We start from the raw sequence: 14839 nt of genomic DNA, 5'->3' as shown, positions 1-14839 counted from the left end.
GTGTGTTGTGGTGAGGGCGTCCAGCCTACGGGGCGGCCGCGGTGGGAAGGAGGCTTTCCGAGGGAGCAGCGAGCCCAGACCTTCGGGAGCGTGCGGGAGAAACGGACGGTCTCCTCTGTCGGGGTGAAACGAGGGGACGGGGGGAGGAAAGAAGGCGGTGTTCCATCAGCCTTCCTTTCCCGGCACTCACTTTGTGCCCAGATCAGCCTCTAAGCGCCAGGAGCCGCGCCGAGAGGGAGCCCTGTGCCCGGCTGTCCGGAGTGCGGCGGGGCTGCTTCTTGACATCCCCCGGAGGAGAGGACAATGTGGTCTGGGGCCCCGCAGCCTTCGAGAGCAGAGAGCGGCCAGAAGGATTGGGCCGTGGGGAGGAGGCGCCGTCAATGAGAGGAAATGATACACTTCTTTCGGTCGTGTTCTGGATGTGAAGTCAAAACTGCAATTTCCCTCTTTTGTCCTTTAGAGATTCTAAAAATGGCGGCCCCGGGCTGATGTTGTGGTAATCTAATCAGCTCGGGTCCTCCACACCCCATGCAGTGCGTCTGTCTGCGGCGTGGTGCTGCCTTGGTGTGTTTACACGGACAGGCTCGCTTTTCCGCTCCTTTGGCTGAAAATCCCAGGGCAGTTTTTCAGGTGATAGATTTTGTTGGTTATTCGTGAGAGGAAAATAAAATGACACCACTTTTGCCCCCCAGATCAGACTCAGGGAGCCTCAATAGTTTCTCTGCTGGGGATGGGAGAGGCACATGTATGGCAGTATTTCTTTAACCTTTTTTAGGGGGAGGAGGAGAAAGAATTACAAGCATGTACCTCTGTCAGTTTGCTACTAGAGTGCGTGGGAATAGAGGTTATATAAAAAGTATCTTTGTTACCCACTTTGATTTAGCTCGCTGTTTCTTCGATCGTTTTGATCTTGGGGAAAATGTTATTTTCTATCTTAATCCTATTGCCTGAAAATATATTGTCTGCCACATTTCAGGGAGATACATGAACAGGCTGAAATTTATTCAGGTGTAAAAATTTCGTTTTTTCTACAATGTATTTATTACTATTCTTTTCATGTAGCATATTAGGCATTATATATTTCATGCAGTTTTAATTGTGTACATTTTTTTCAGACAAAGCTTACATGGTCTATCCATATGAAGTGAAATATTTGACCTGTAGAATCATCATCATCGTTATTATATAAGTACAAAAATAAGGTTTTAATACTTGGCATAGTATTTTGGAAACCTCAAATTTGGGATCAGAAAAAATAATGAATTTTTTGTTCTCCCTTCAGCTTGTTAAATATGACCTGTTATATAGCCTTTAAGTGTTAGCTACAATATAACTGAATGCTGTAAATTATTGGTATTTTAGAATCTAATTTGTCAGAAAACCATGCCATGTTAATTTTGAAAGCATTTGTGTTCACTCGTTTCTAGAACTGAAATATTGGTAAGCTTTTGGACACAAACTAATTAAGCATTTTCTGTCCTGAGACTGGAAGATGAGCATCTTTAACTAAGCTCTGTGACACATTTCCTCAAAATGACCTTATTCCATTATAAGCATAGTGACTTTTTAATGTATCTTTTAGTTTTTATAGCGAATTATTTTAAGTTTCATGATCTAGGTATGAGGCCTGCTTTATCTACAAAACTAGAAAATGGCCGAGGGTTCCATAGTGTTTCTTATATTAATATTCTGTGAGTTGTATTAGACTAGAAAAAAATCAAAGGCAGTGAACAAAACTATAGTAGTTGTGAAAGTGAAATAAATGAGTTTACGAAGTGTAGGTTAAAAACCCTTTAGCAGAATAGAACTCGAGTATAAAAAGATCCTTGGACATTGTTCTCCTTTATAAAATATCAGATGACTTTGTGTAACCATATTCTACATTGGCAGATCTCAAAAGACTTTAAGACACTTTCTGCTTTGTAAATCATTTTTCATGCTTGTTCAACTGCCATACATTTAATTTTCTTTGGATAGGTGATTGAACTTTGTGGATCTTAAGATGGTTGCTATTTCAGACCTAAGATTTACTCTCCTAAATCAACATGTTCTTGTTCGAAGGAGTTGAGCATACATTGATGTATAATCACAGGTCTTTGTCTTGTCTTTTTATATGAGGGTGACCTTAGTCTATTTGGCGTTATTTGACATGAAATAAACAAAATATTGCATGCTGTAAATTACACTGAGGTCTGAAAGGTAGTGACCTAGCTGCTGGCTTTTGTTTTTTTTTAAACATAGAATTTAAAAGTAACAGATTTGAGATTTTTTTTTCCTGGTTTTCTCCGATAGTCTTATTTGCAAATGTAAAATATTGAATGATAAATGTCTTGCTTTAAATGCCTTTTTGAAAAACATTTATCTTAATCCTAAAAATATCAGACATTACAATGGATCTTTCTTTGTTCAGAAGCTACCTGAGATGTAATGTTTCTATAGCTGTAGACATTTATAGCCATAAATATTTAGCTATGACTGTGGGACTATTATTTTAAGTTGGTCAGCTTTTTAGAGGGATTTATTGAAAGGTTAGGAGGAATTAACTTGTTTCTGGAAGAGAATTGAGACATCTGATCCATGGGAAAAACCAATCAGACTATTTTTTTAGTTAGAACATTGAGACAACCAAGTTTCAGACCTAGTAAGGAAATGCTGGTTGGAGTTCTTATTTGTTCTATTTAAGTTAATTTTCAGAAAAGTTGATTGTTTAATATGGTATAGGAGGTGTGTATGTGTGTGGGTGTTTTTTAATGCAGTTTTAAAGCAAAGTCTCTGAGAAAGTATAGATTTTCTTGAAGTTAACGGTATAAATTTCTTTTGAATTCTAATTCAACTTTGGATATTTCTTCTTTTCCTCTCCTCCAAAAGACAACACTGCCTCAGACCTAACCCACACATCCCAGAGTGCAACAATATAAAGTGTTCATAGCTTTGATTTCTTTTATACATTTCCCAAGTACTTCTTACCAACAATTTTTTGACCTGCCACAGTAACTCTCTAGGATTTGCTGGATTCAGATTTGAAGAAGTTGAAAAATAAAAAAGTGATTTAACAATTTAGGCAGAATACTTCCAGCAAATCCTTGTTTGCTAAATTCTTTTATTGGGTGAGAGGGGAAAGGAATGTTATTGAACTGGCATTATTTGTATTACAAATATAAGCTTATTTCCATGAATACATTATATCTGCTCATAAAAGACTTTTAGTAGTTTTTTCCCTTAAAAACCCTGAGATGATTTGTTCTTTAAATATAAAACAGACTGGCTTCTTAAAAAGACAAGTCCCTTTGTAAACCATCTTTCTTACTGCTGCCCTACTAATCTCTTTTACATAGCTCTCTATGGTCATGACACTCCCCTAATTAAAAATCTTCCCAGGCTCTCTGCTGCTTCTGAGTGAGTGTGTGTGTGTGTGTGTCTTATCCTCTGATTTAATGTAAGCTCCATGAAGGCCAGGATGATGTCCTACTTAAATTTTATAATACAAGGAACTGTGATAGTGTTTGCTGAATTGTTTTTGGATTTCTAAAAATGCAATGTTATATAAAATATTAAGAAGACTTCTTATATGAGATATGTAATGAGACTTGATGTTTACCTACTATGTGCATAAACTATTTTAAGAAATGACAATAGATTAAAATTTATAGATCAACAAGCATTGTGTAAGTGCCTTCTGAATACCTGGTTTTGAGACAAAGAATGAAGTAGACTATTCTCAAGGAACTTATATTCTCACGTGGGGATATAACATTGATCAGTAAGTACATGTAGAATATATACAAAATGAGTACACAGTGATGAGGGAAAGAAAAACAACACATTAACAACAGCCAGAAAAATTCGGAAAGGCTTTTTGAAAGGAAAGGAAGAAAATAGGCATCTATATAGTGCCTTCTGTGTGCCAATATTATCTCATTTGAAGTAGTAACTTCAAATGAGGTAGGTGCTATTATCCCCATTTTTACAGTTAAGAAGCAAACGGTTTTAGGTAACTTACTCATGGATCACACTCGTGTCTGAGGTTAGATTTGAACTCAAGGTTTACAGTACTCCAGGTCCACTTGTTATCTACTGGGCACCAGGTTCCTCTTGAAGGAGGTGACCCTTGATGCTCTACTTTCAAAGGAGGTAGGAGTTGCAAGAAGTAGAGGGTGAGGAGGGAGAAGATTCTAGTCTTGAAAGATAACCTATGAAATGGTATAGATATGGAAAATAGAATGCCAAATTTAAGGAACAGCCAATAGGACAGTTTGGCTGGCGAGAAGAGTGCAGGAGCAGAAGTAATGTGTTAATTTGATAAGCAATTTTGTGTAATACTGATTTAAACAGCAACATTTGAATCTGGAATGTTAGCGTGATCTGCAACTGTGAATTTTATCATTTTGTAAAAGGTACTTAGAGGGCATGACTAAAGAGACTTTATTTTAAATGATGTCTGTAGAATCATTATCACTATTAGAGAGTCAGTGTGGTATAGATATACTAGAATTGGAGTCTTGAAGGTCTTGATTTAAATCATGCTTCTGACACTTAAAAACTTTTTGCTTTCTGAACCTGTTGCTGCATCTGTAAAATGGGAACAATAATAATTACAGTATATAACTTGTAGGGTTGTTGTGAGGATGTCAGTTGTGCTTTCTGTATTTGCATGTAACAGTAGATTTCCTGTTTAAAAAAATTAATTTTAAAAAACTCTTAACTTCAGAACTAGATGCTAGATGCTGTATTCAAGTTGTAAGAGTAATTTCATTTTTTTTGTGAAATTTAAATATTTGTAGTGAAAATGATTGATACCTAATTTTTATGAAAGAATAGTGATTCAACAAGATGGATTTTAATATAAAATTTATTTCAGTTCATTAATTAGGAAAACCTTTTTTATTTGATATAAATTATTTTTGAAACTGAAAATTTGATTTTAAGTTAGCAATTTAATATCTTCAGGTTATTTTTATTTAAAAATTTTTAAACACCAATATATAGATGTTAAAACTAGTACATTAGAGCTGCCGCAATAGGATCCCTCATCAGTAAGAACATTGAATACATTTTCTAGACTATTTTACAGATGAACCTATGAATGATAAGTTTTCAGTAATTTATAGCAGGGAGCTAGGCAAGTAGCAACTGTCATGAACTTCTAGGGGTACTTCTACTTTGATTTGCGATTCAGTTATGTTATTTTATTTTATGAATTTCCACATTTTCTAGAGTACGTACATAAAGAAAACTATTTCTTTTCTTAAACTCAGGATAAACCTTTTAATTTCTTTTATTTGTATATGATTTGAGAATCTGCACCTATAAGGTTTTTTTTGACGGTTACTTAGAAGCATTAAAAAACTATTTACAAGTTCTACAGATTAAAGGACAGGATTTCCCTTCCAACTCTGCCTGTGTGATTTTCTTATTATTATTTACTCCGCTTCCCATTGTAAATGCTCATCTTCATATTGCCTTTTTTTCCCCTGCGTTTTAAATGCAGGTACTTCCTTATTCTTATGGGAAGGGAGGGGGTACATCTTCACAATCTCTCGTTTAGCCCTATCAGTGATGGCTTCTCTGTAAAAGTAAAAGCTAAGCCTGATCCTTAGCATTTTTAGTTGTTTACTTTTTTACTCTTCTTTTACTCTTTGGAATGTGTTACCTTTTGGTCCAGGAGGAGAGGGGAGAGGAATTACTTCGTTGAAGATAATTTTTACAGACCTTATTACAACTTTATGTACTCTTAAGCATATGTATATTTCACATACAAATTAATTAATTTCTCCCTTTTTGCTTAAGGTAACCCTTTTCATTGGGCAACTAGGTGGCACAGTGGATAGAGCACTGGACTTAGAATCAGGAAAACTGATCTTCCCTGAGTTCAAATCCAATCTCAGACTTAATGGCTGTGTGCCCCTGGGCAAGTCACTTAACCTAACTGTTTGCCTTGGTTTCCTTATCTGTAAAATGAACTGGAGAAGGAAATGGCAGACCACTCCAGTATCTTTGCTAAGAAAACCCCAAATGGTTCACAGAGTCAAAACTGAGCAATAAACCCTTTTCAGAAGAACTTTGCTATTGTCACTGTGCACATTTCTTCCATCCACATCTATTGCTACCCCTTCACAGTGAAATAGAATTACTGTGGGTGAAAATATCAAGTTGTGACCAAAATAAGGGTGATCCCTTTCTTTATTTTAGCTAGACTGCTTAGGCCTCTGATGACAAACCTACAGTTTTTCACTTAGCCTTCCTAGCTTGGCAGAATATGCCAGAAATTAAATTCCATTGGCATGATTTATAAGACCAGTGTCATCTCCACATCAGGATAAGGCATCACATCAGGGTTTTCAGAGATAACTTAGTACTATTGCTTCTTTTGTTCATTGTTTAGAATTGTTATTGAATGAATCTAATTATATTTTTAGCTTTGCATTTTTGGAATTAAAGAATCAATGTTTATATGCTCTTCTTTGAGAACCTATATTGGGATACAAAAGAGAATTCAGACACCTGACCATTTTATGAGTGGGCATATATACGTTCTACTTTTTTTTTTCCCATTTTATGGGATTTGTTGCCAACTGTAACAGCTGGATGTTTTAAAGTTTGGGCTGACAAGATTTCAAATTTTTTTCATTGTTGAAAAAGCCAACTTAATTGTATTACGTAAATTAGGTGTATTTATAGTGAAATACATTTATAAATCTGCAAGGCTTTGCTTCAGTGAGGAACAGTATGGTAGCCTGTTGAGGACTAAAGAAGGGGAGGGATCTCAAGCCTTTAGGGACCCTGTTTAACACTAATCCAACTTAATAAGGTTAAATAAGGTACTGTGGACAAGTACTATGGGAGTTATAAGGCTAAGCCCTATAGCTGGTATGATCAAGGTAAGGCACTGTGTTGAAGGCAGGAAGACCTAGGTTTGAGTGCTATTCTTGACACATACTGACTCTGTGACCTGGGCAAGACATTTAAAGTTTTAGTACTCTAGGCAACTCTTTAAGGCTCTACATTGCAATGGAGATGCCAGCTTTCAGTGGGAACCATAGATCCAGTCTCTGTCCAGTGATCAAAGTTGTTGTTGTGAAAGGTGACCTATGCCTTAAGGATAGATTAATATTTGTATCAGTGTGTTGGAGGGATCAAGAGAAGAGATAGGGGCATCCTAGGTTTTATGCCAGCATGAATAAAAGGTGTAGCTGCAGTTTGAACAAGATTTGTTGAACCTTATTAGAGCAGAATAATCATATTGGGGAATAGTGAGCTAAGGATGGAATATTATATTGGAGCCATTATTGGAATGTCCTTCAGTTCTAGGCTAAGGAGTTTGGATGTTATTCTCTCACTAATGAGGAGCTATTTAAGAATTTGGGATAGAAGAGTAGCACAGAGAAAGTGGTGATTAAAGAAATCAACTTTTCAGTGCTATGGGTTGGAAGGGCAAGAATTCGAAATTTTATAATCTGTTTCTCAGGGGCTATACTTGAGGTTGTGGCAGAGAAAGTGCAAAGGAAGGGAAGAGATGAAAGAAACATTAAAAAGAAAGAATGGATAAGACTTACTAAATATGAGAGAAGGCAGGTTAGGGAAATGGAAGTGTACAAGAGGAACTTCAAAATTAGGTGAATGGAAGCCTGAATAGAAAATAGATTTCTTTTCTCTCACTCATAACAACTTACCGTAGGATTTGGGTTAGTGAGTTCTGGGAAATGAATACTGGGTTAAAGAAGAATTGGAGGTGGTGAGATGGGAAAAAGGAATGAAGTAAGAGTTTTACCTCTAAGGGAGGTGGGAGTGGGCCCTGATGATGATCCAAAAACATTCAGAGCAATTACTCAGTCAGCAAATAACTATTAAATAACTACTATGTGCAGGGAACTTCAAAACATTTTTAGTATATACGTGTCCTCTACTTTTACAGCCTTATCCCTTCTCTTCTGGACCATTGCTTTATAATTGGTTTCTGCTTCATATTTCTTCCCACTCCAGTGCATCCTCCATTCAGCTGCCAAAGTGATTTTTTCTAAAGCCTAGTTCTGATCATGTCACCCTCTTATTCAATAAACTTCACTGGCTCTCTGTTAACTACTCTCAGAATCAACTATAAGGTTCTCTCTTTGGCCTTTAAAGTTCTTCACAGTTTGGCCTCTTTTCAGGCTTTCCAGTCTTATACTTTATTTCCCTCCAGCTATTCCTCTCCTGGGACAATCTATTTCCCTAATCCTTGTCTTTTCACTGGCTGTTCCTCATACCCAGATTGCTCTGTGCTTGCTTTCATCTCTTAATTTCCCTGGTTTCCCTTAAAATAAACTAAAATCCCATGTCCTTTTCTGCCTTCATCTTTGAGATTCCCTTTTACTCTGTATATATCTTGTTTATAACTTTTTTTTATATATTTTTATTTTGTTTCCCCCCCATTATTTGAGCTCCTTGAGGGCAAACTTTTTTACCTTTTGTATCCCCCAAGTTTAGCATAATGTTTATACTATATTCTTAATAAATGCTTCTTTGCTGACAGATTCTGAAGGGGTTTGTTTCAGATTCTTAAGGGCAAAAATTGGCTCTTTTTTTTTTTAATCGTGATGATTGAGCAGTTAAGGGCAATATAAAAGTTTTTTTTCAGTTGTAACATGTTACATGGTATGATGCAGCGTAGTTATTTTATATATGTATCTAGAAAATGACCACTGCTGCTGGACTGATCTTTGAATCCCGAGAGAACACTGACAAAGCTGAAAGGAGTGTAGTGGATATGACTATGAAAATGGCCCTTTAAAAACATAAACATTCTGAGTAGCAACCTGGGAAATTGTGATAGCTGTAGTTTGAAGTTAACCTAGCACTCACATTGTGGACAAATTCAGTTTTCTAGTCTAAATTAATGGCTTATTTTTAGAGATCTTAAACTTTACCCTTTGGCCCTATTTATTCCCTTTTATCATTTATTAACAATTACAGGATGTGGAAAAACTCTCCTAGAAAAGAAAGACTTAAGGCCCTAAATGTTACAATAATACATCATTTTTTCTTCTTGTCATTCATAGAACCTTTTCTTTTTCCATATCACCTTCATTTCCAGCTATATTCCTCCTTCCTCTACTGAATGAGCCTTCTTTTGTAACAAAGTTTTTTTTTTTTTAAATGGGGGGGAGGAGAAGAAGCAGGCAAGTTTGAATAGAATTTTCAGTCTTTAAACCCATTATAGTATCTGTTGCTCAACATCTTTGGTCGTTATAATTGCTTTATATTTAGTTTGTTTCCTATATCCTTTGTAGTCAAGTCATTGTGCATATTGTTTTTCCAGCTCTGCCTCCCTTTCTCTGCGCCAGTACATACGTATCTTCCCATGCTTCTCTGAATTCTTCATATTCATCTTTTCTTATACAGCTTGTTTATTAGTCAGTCCTGTGTCCCATGGGCATCTGACTTGGTTTCCGTAACTTTGTTGTAGCTATAAATAATTTTGTTGTATGGGGGAACCTTTCTTTTTTTTTCTCTTCACCTCCCTAGGACGTATGCCTAGGAGTGAATCTCTGGGGCAGAGGGTATGGGCTTGTTGTTCTTAGCATAATTCCAAATTGCTTTTAGGATAGTTGGACCAATTCAACTTTTCACCAGCAAGAGAGGTGTTAGAGAGCTTCTCTTTCCATTGCACTTCCAATATTATTTGCCAGTTTGTTGGGTGTGAAGTGAAGCCTAATGAGTTTTTATTTTTTTTTTTTAGTAGATATTTGGGAAGTAATATCTAATATGGTTGTTAAGAATTTATAATTCTTTTGAGACCTATTTGTTTCATATCTTTTAACTGCATCTGTTGGGGAATAGTTCTAAGTCTTATATGTTTGTCTTTATTTATGAAGGGCTATTCTAAGGCTACTTAACTAAGTGTGAGTATGCTGTTTTTAATTTCTGTTCATTTTGAATAGCAGTGCAGTCTGTAGGGTAACTGAAGTTTAAAAGTATTATTGGGTAAATGTAACAATGGTTTGATAATTGGAAAAAATTCTTATTTTCATTTTTCAAATTAAGAGTAAGGTCTGTTTTAAATGTTATCTCTTGATGGCATGACAGATCATATTAGTCTAAAATTTCCTTTTTTGGACAAGGTTATTAGATGATGTGAAGAAAGCTGTAAAAATGGTTGAATTTAAGAAGAATATTTGACAATCTCACTATCCTTTGGAAAGAGTAGAGAGATGAGGGCTAAATGAATGACATTTACTGTATTTATGATTGAATGACTGGACCAAAAATGAGTTATTAATGGGTCTTAAGTCATCTTGGAGTGAAGTCTTTATTGGAATGCCAAAAAGAACTGTCCTTGGTGGTTGGGATGACAGCATAGATGGATCATAGAATTATGGAGCTAGAGCTGGCATAGATTTCTAGAGGCCATCTAATCCAACACTCTTGTTTTACAGATGCAAAAACAGCCTCATAGCTAAAAAGTTTCAGAGGCATAATTTGAACCAGGATCTTCTGATTCTAGAGTTACTGCTTTTGTTGTACCATGCTGCCTCCTATGATTTGCTAAGCAGATTTGTGGATGGCACAAAGCTGGAAGGGGTAGATAACACATTGGATGATGATGGCATTCTAAAATCTTGAGAGGATGTCACACTAGGACAGTCTAATAAGATGAAATTTAATGAAAGTAAATGTAAAATTCCATTATTTTTGTTCCAAAAATCAGATTCAAAAGTATATCATAGGTAAGTGGAGGGAAAAAGGAGTGAATTGATAATATTTTTGTTGAGAAAGATATGGGATTTCTTAGGAGACTACAATGTTAATATGAGTCAAATTCAACTTATTTAATAAGAGCTATCAAAAGTGGAGTTGGCTGCCCCCTGAGGTGACAGATTCCCCTTCCTTAGAGGTCTTTAAGTTAAGGAAACATATCAGCTTTTTATATGTGGTAGAAGTTGTATGGGTTGCGCTAAATGGCTTCCACATGATTTTCCTACTTTGATATCCTGTGATTCTCTGTGAAATTGTTCAAACCCAAATAGTTGAACAGTAGAGCATCCAGAAATGCAATCTTAGGTTGCATTAAGAGAAGCATAATGTATAGAATGAAAAGGAATAGCTTTTCCCTTCTCCCTTCTATTACCAAACTGACCACCTATCTAGAGTATTATGTTCAGTTCTGGATACCATATTTTAGAAGGTTGGAAGGTAAGTGTTCAGAGGAAGTTGACCAGCATGGTGAAGGGACTTGAGAACATGAGATAGATCTACAAATTGGCACCCTCCAGTCTTTCCTGGAATCCCTACCTACCTACTGAAGTTATCCTCTTGTCCCTGTTCCTCTTGTCCCTGTTCCTCTTCTCCCTCCCCCCCCCCCCATAAAAATATAAAACCTTTTATATTTAATTTGCTTGTGCTTGTCTTCCATATTGAATGTGTGCTCCTTGAAGGCAGGGACTATTTTGTTTTTGTCTCCAGGAGAGAGTAGTGATAATAGCTATCTTAAAATATTTCCGAGGGCCCTTATGTAGAAGAAGGATTAAACTTTTTCTCTTTGGTTCTCCTTGAAGGTAGTACAAGAGCAATGTGTTGCAAAGAGGCCAACTTTTGTCTAGAAATAAGGAAAACTTTTCTACAATTAGAGCAATAATAATGAGTCTGATTGTAAGTAACCTCATGAAAAATACTTTTCTAAGAATAGCGCTAACCAAAAAGTAGAATGGACTGCCTCAGGAAGTAGTGGGTTTCAAGTGGATCTCCAAGTGAAGGCAGAACAATCACCTTTTTTTGGATGTTATAAAGGTGATATTGGTTGAACTAGATGGCCTCTGAAGACCCTTTCAACTTTTGTATTCTATGATTTTTCAGAATATTCTTTTTGTACTTTACTAGTATTTCCTTTTGAGCATTTCCCCCCAGTCTTATTCTATAATTAATTCCTTGTTAACATGGCAAATTATATTTGCTATTAAAGTATAAGAATGAAAAAAATGGATCGGTATTTAGAAATTCTCTTTCTCATCTTTGACGTGACTCACGGTACCATAAGCCTGGTTTAGGGCTTTATCACCTTTTACCACCTCACAGTAGCTTCCTAGTTGGTTTCTATCTATCAAGTCTCTCTTCTCTCCAATCAGTGTACTTCATATAGCTTACTAAGGGATTTTCATAAATCTTAGGTCTATCAATGTCACCTTTCTCTAACAACTCCCAGTTCCTTCTAGGATAAAATATAAACTCCCTCTATTTAGATTTTAAAGCACTTTATAACCTGACTCCAACCTACCTTTCAGTTTGATTATACATTATTTCATAAAGGCAGCATCATGTGGTAGATTGGATACTGGATTTTGAATCTTGAAGACCTAGGTTCAAAACCCACCTCAGACACTTAACTAGCTTTGTAACCCTGGTCAAGTCACTTAATATTTTGTATCTCAGGATTCTTTGGTCTTTCCTACATGCCATAGTGCAGCCAGACTGGACTTCTTAGTATTCCTTAAAAATGATGCTACAGTCTCTTGTCTATATCTTTGCACTCATTGCTCCACATTTCTGTGAGGTATTCGTTTACCTCCTATCCTAAAATCCCTAGCTTAAGGATCAAATCTTAGCTTAGGAGCCACCATCTGTAGGAGTCTTATGCAGGCCTCTTCTCTCCCATTATCTTGTGTTTATTTTGTATAAACTTAAATATGCACGACTTTCCTAATAGTTCTTTGATGGCAAGCTGCAACTTGTGTGTGCATTTTATTGGGGAGAACCGGAAGGACTTCATTTAGAAGGACTTTAACAAAACACTGTGCTGAATATTGGGGATGAAGATAAAAGCAAGCAAGTTAGTCCCTGCCCTTAAGTAGCTTTCATTCTAATATAACCTTTAAAGAAGTGATGTATCCTGAGGAGGAGTGTTTTAAACAGAAAAGTCAGAAAGAATCATGCTTAGGGCCATTGGGCAAGTGATTGACATGTCCTTTACTGGAGTGGTGTTGTTGGTTTGATTACTGTTTTCACAACCAGAATTGCAAACTTGGAAGATGGTCAAGAAGTGTGGGCCTGGGTCTTACAGGAGTAAGATCTTGCTTTTCCTCTTATTCTCTTCTTCCCATTTTCCTTTCTTCCTGAAAGCACACTGTCCTCTTATGTGTATTGAAAGGGTGGCTTGACAATTACTGTAAATTTATTCTACTATAAATCACAACAGAAAAAACATGAATTGGATCATGGTGTATGGTAGCTTTAAAAAGGTATGCTTTTTGGCTTCTTGGATTTTTTTTAGGGGTAAATTTACCGATTGAATTGCTCTTATGCTTAAATTCTAACCTTGGCACTAGCCCCTGGCAAGTAGACTTTCTTCATGCCTTTAACTGTGACGCATTTCTAATCTTCCTGTGGATTTGGCTGGTAAGGCTTTTTTTTTTAAAAAAAATAAGATATCCTTCAAGAATTGAATGAGAGTAGGATGTACATCTTTCTTTCAATTTATAGTGCTGTATTTCTTGCCTCAGACCTATGGCCATGAACCTGGAAAAGTCTTGGTTGGCATTGTCTCCTACCTCCCTCCATTCCTCAACCCTTCACCTTTGGTGAGGGACTTTTCTTTATAGGATACTCCCGCCTCCCCATCCTTATTTGGATGGACATTTAGGCTTTGTGCGCTGCTCACTTTTTAAAAATAGCTACACCGTGATTCCTCTTAAGTTCACATGTTTTTTGTCAATTTGGTCTTTTTCAGTTGCTGAGTGTTTTTTTGGAAGGAAATACCATTAGTTTGACCTCCCAGTGGATATTACCTTGCTTTTTTAATTACATCTTCTACTTTGTTAGATACTTAGCCATAGCTCAGAAAGGATATTCAGCAATATACTCCAGCATGTAGCTTAAGTAGTCAGGGCTCCCTCCTCTCTATGTGAAAAAGGTCTGCCCTGGTGAGCAGGGCAGAGTATGGTGACTGGAAAGGGGAGGGAAAGCTCATCTTTATTCTCTGTCACCCAAGTCTGAATAGCACCAACTCCACGGTGGTGGGCTTTTTCGTTCTCTTGGGTGACAAGGATGCCAAGTTAGTACTTCTAGAGGCTACCAGGTAGCTGTGTCTAGGGAGACACAGCCTGAGCTTTGACCAATGAAGCCCTCAGGGACAATTTTTTTGCCTTTTAAGACAAAAATTAGTCTAATCCATGGAGGGGTAGGTGAGGCTGGTTTGAAGAGAGGATCCCTGCTGAAAACTGGTCCTATTATCACACTCTGTGAGTTTGACACACACACATTTCACACACATCCTTATTTTCCTTCCACCACACCCCCAACCTCCAGCATTCTTTCTTATGTTGCTTTTTAGGATTTTTTTCCTGTTGAGTTAATGCCTCAGAACCTCATTTTCCTTAAGGGTAAAATGGGAATAATAGGGTTTATACTAATAGATAGCTGGACATGGTGGACCTTGAAGTTAAGAAGACTTTGGCAGATGCTTAACTAATTTCTCAGTGCCCCAAACAACTGTCAGTTACTGTGAAGTTGCAGATTTGTCTTTGGAGGGAGTTGACATAATAGAACGTTTTGATACTGATAAAATAATAGATCCAGATGCATACTTACATTTTGTACTTCAGACTATGCCTCTGTACATTATAACACACTGCCTCTCATGTTTCTATGTTCTACGTACTTTCCCAGGTTGTTGTGAAGAAAGCACTGGTAGAATTTGAAGCACTGTAAAAATGTGAATTATGTCTTGAATCTAGCCTTTGTGTGGCCTGCCCTTCCTTATATTCCTTGCCTGAGCTGAGCTGACAGATGAGTCCTAGAGCCAATTAATAATATATGCTTTCTCTTGAAGTCATGATGTGTTTCCCTATTTTAGAATGCTGAATCATGGACT

At 36.7% G+C, this 14839-nt stretch overlaps 1 protein-coding gene across 6 annotated transcripts in view; it reads left to right on the top strand.

The window, feature by feature from the left end:
- Positions 1 to 14839, top strand: part of KMT2E (lysine methyltransferase 2E (inactive)) — an 87528-nt gene that overhangs the window by 1085 nt on the left and 71604 nt on the right. The window lies entirely within an intron of this gene.

Source organism: Notamacropus eugenii, chromosome 3 (genome assembly GCF_028372415.1).
Source record: "Notamacropus eugenii isolate mMacEug1 chromosome 3, mMacEug1.pri_v2, whole genome shotgun sequence".
Classification (NCBI taxonomy): domain Eukaryota; kingdom Metazoa; phylum Chordata; class Mammalia; order Diprotodontia; family Macropodidae; genus Notamacropus; species Notamacropus eugenii.
This window is presented reverse-complemented; position numbering and strand designations above follow the sequence as displayed.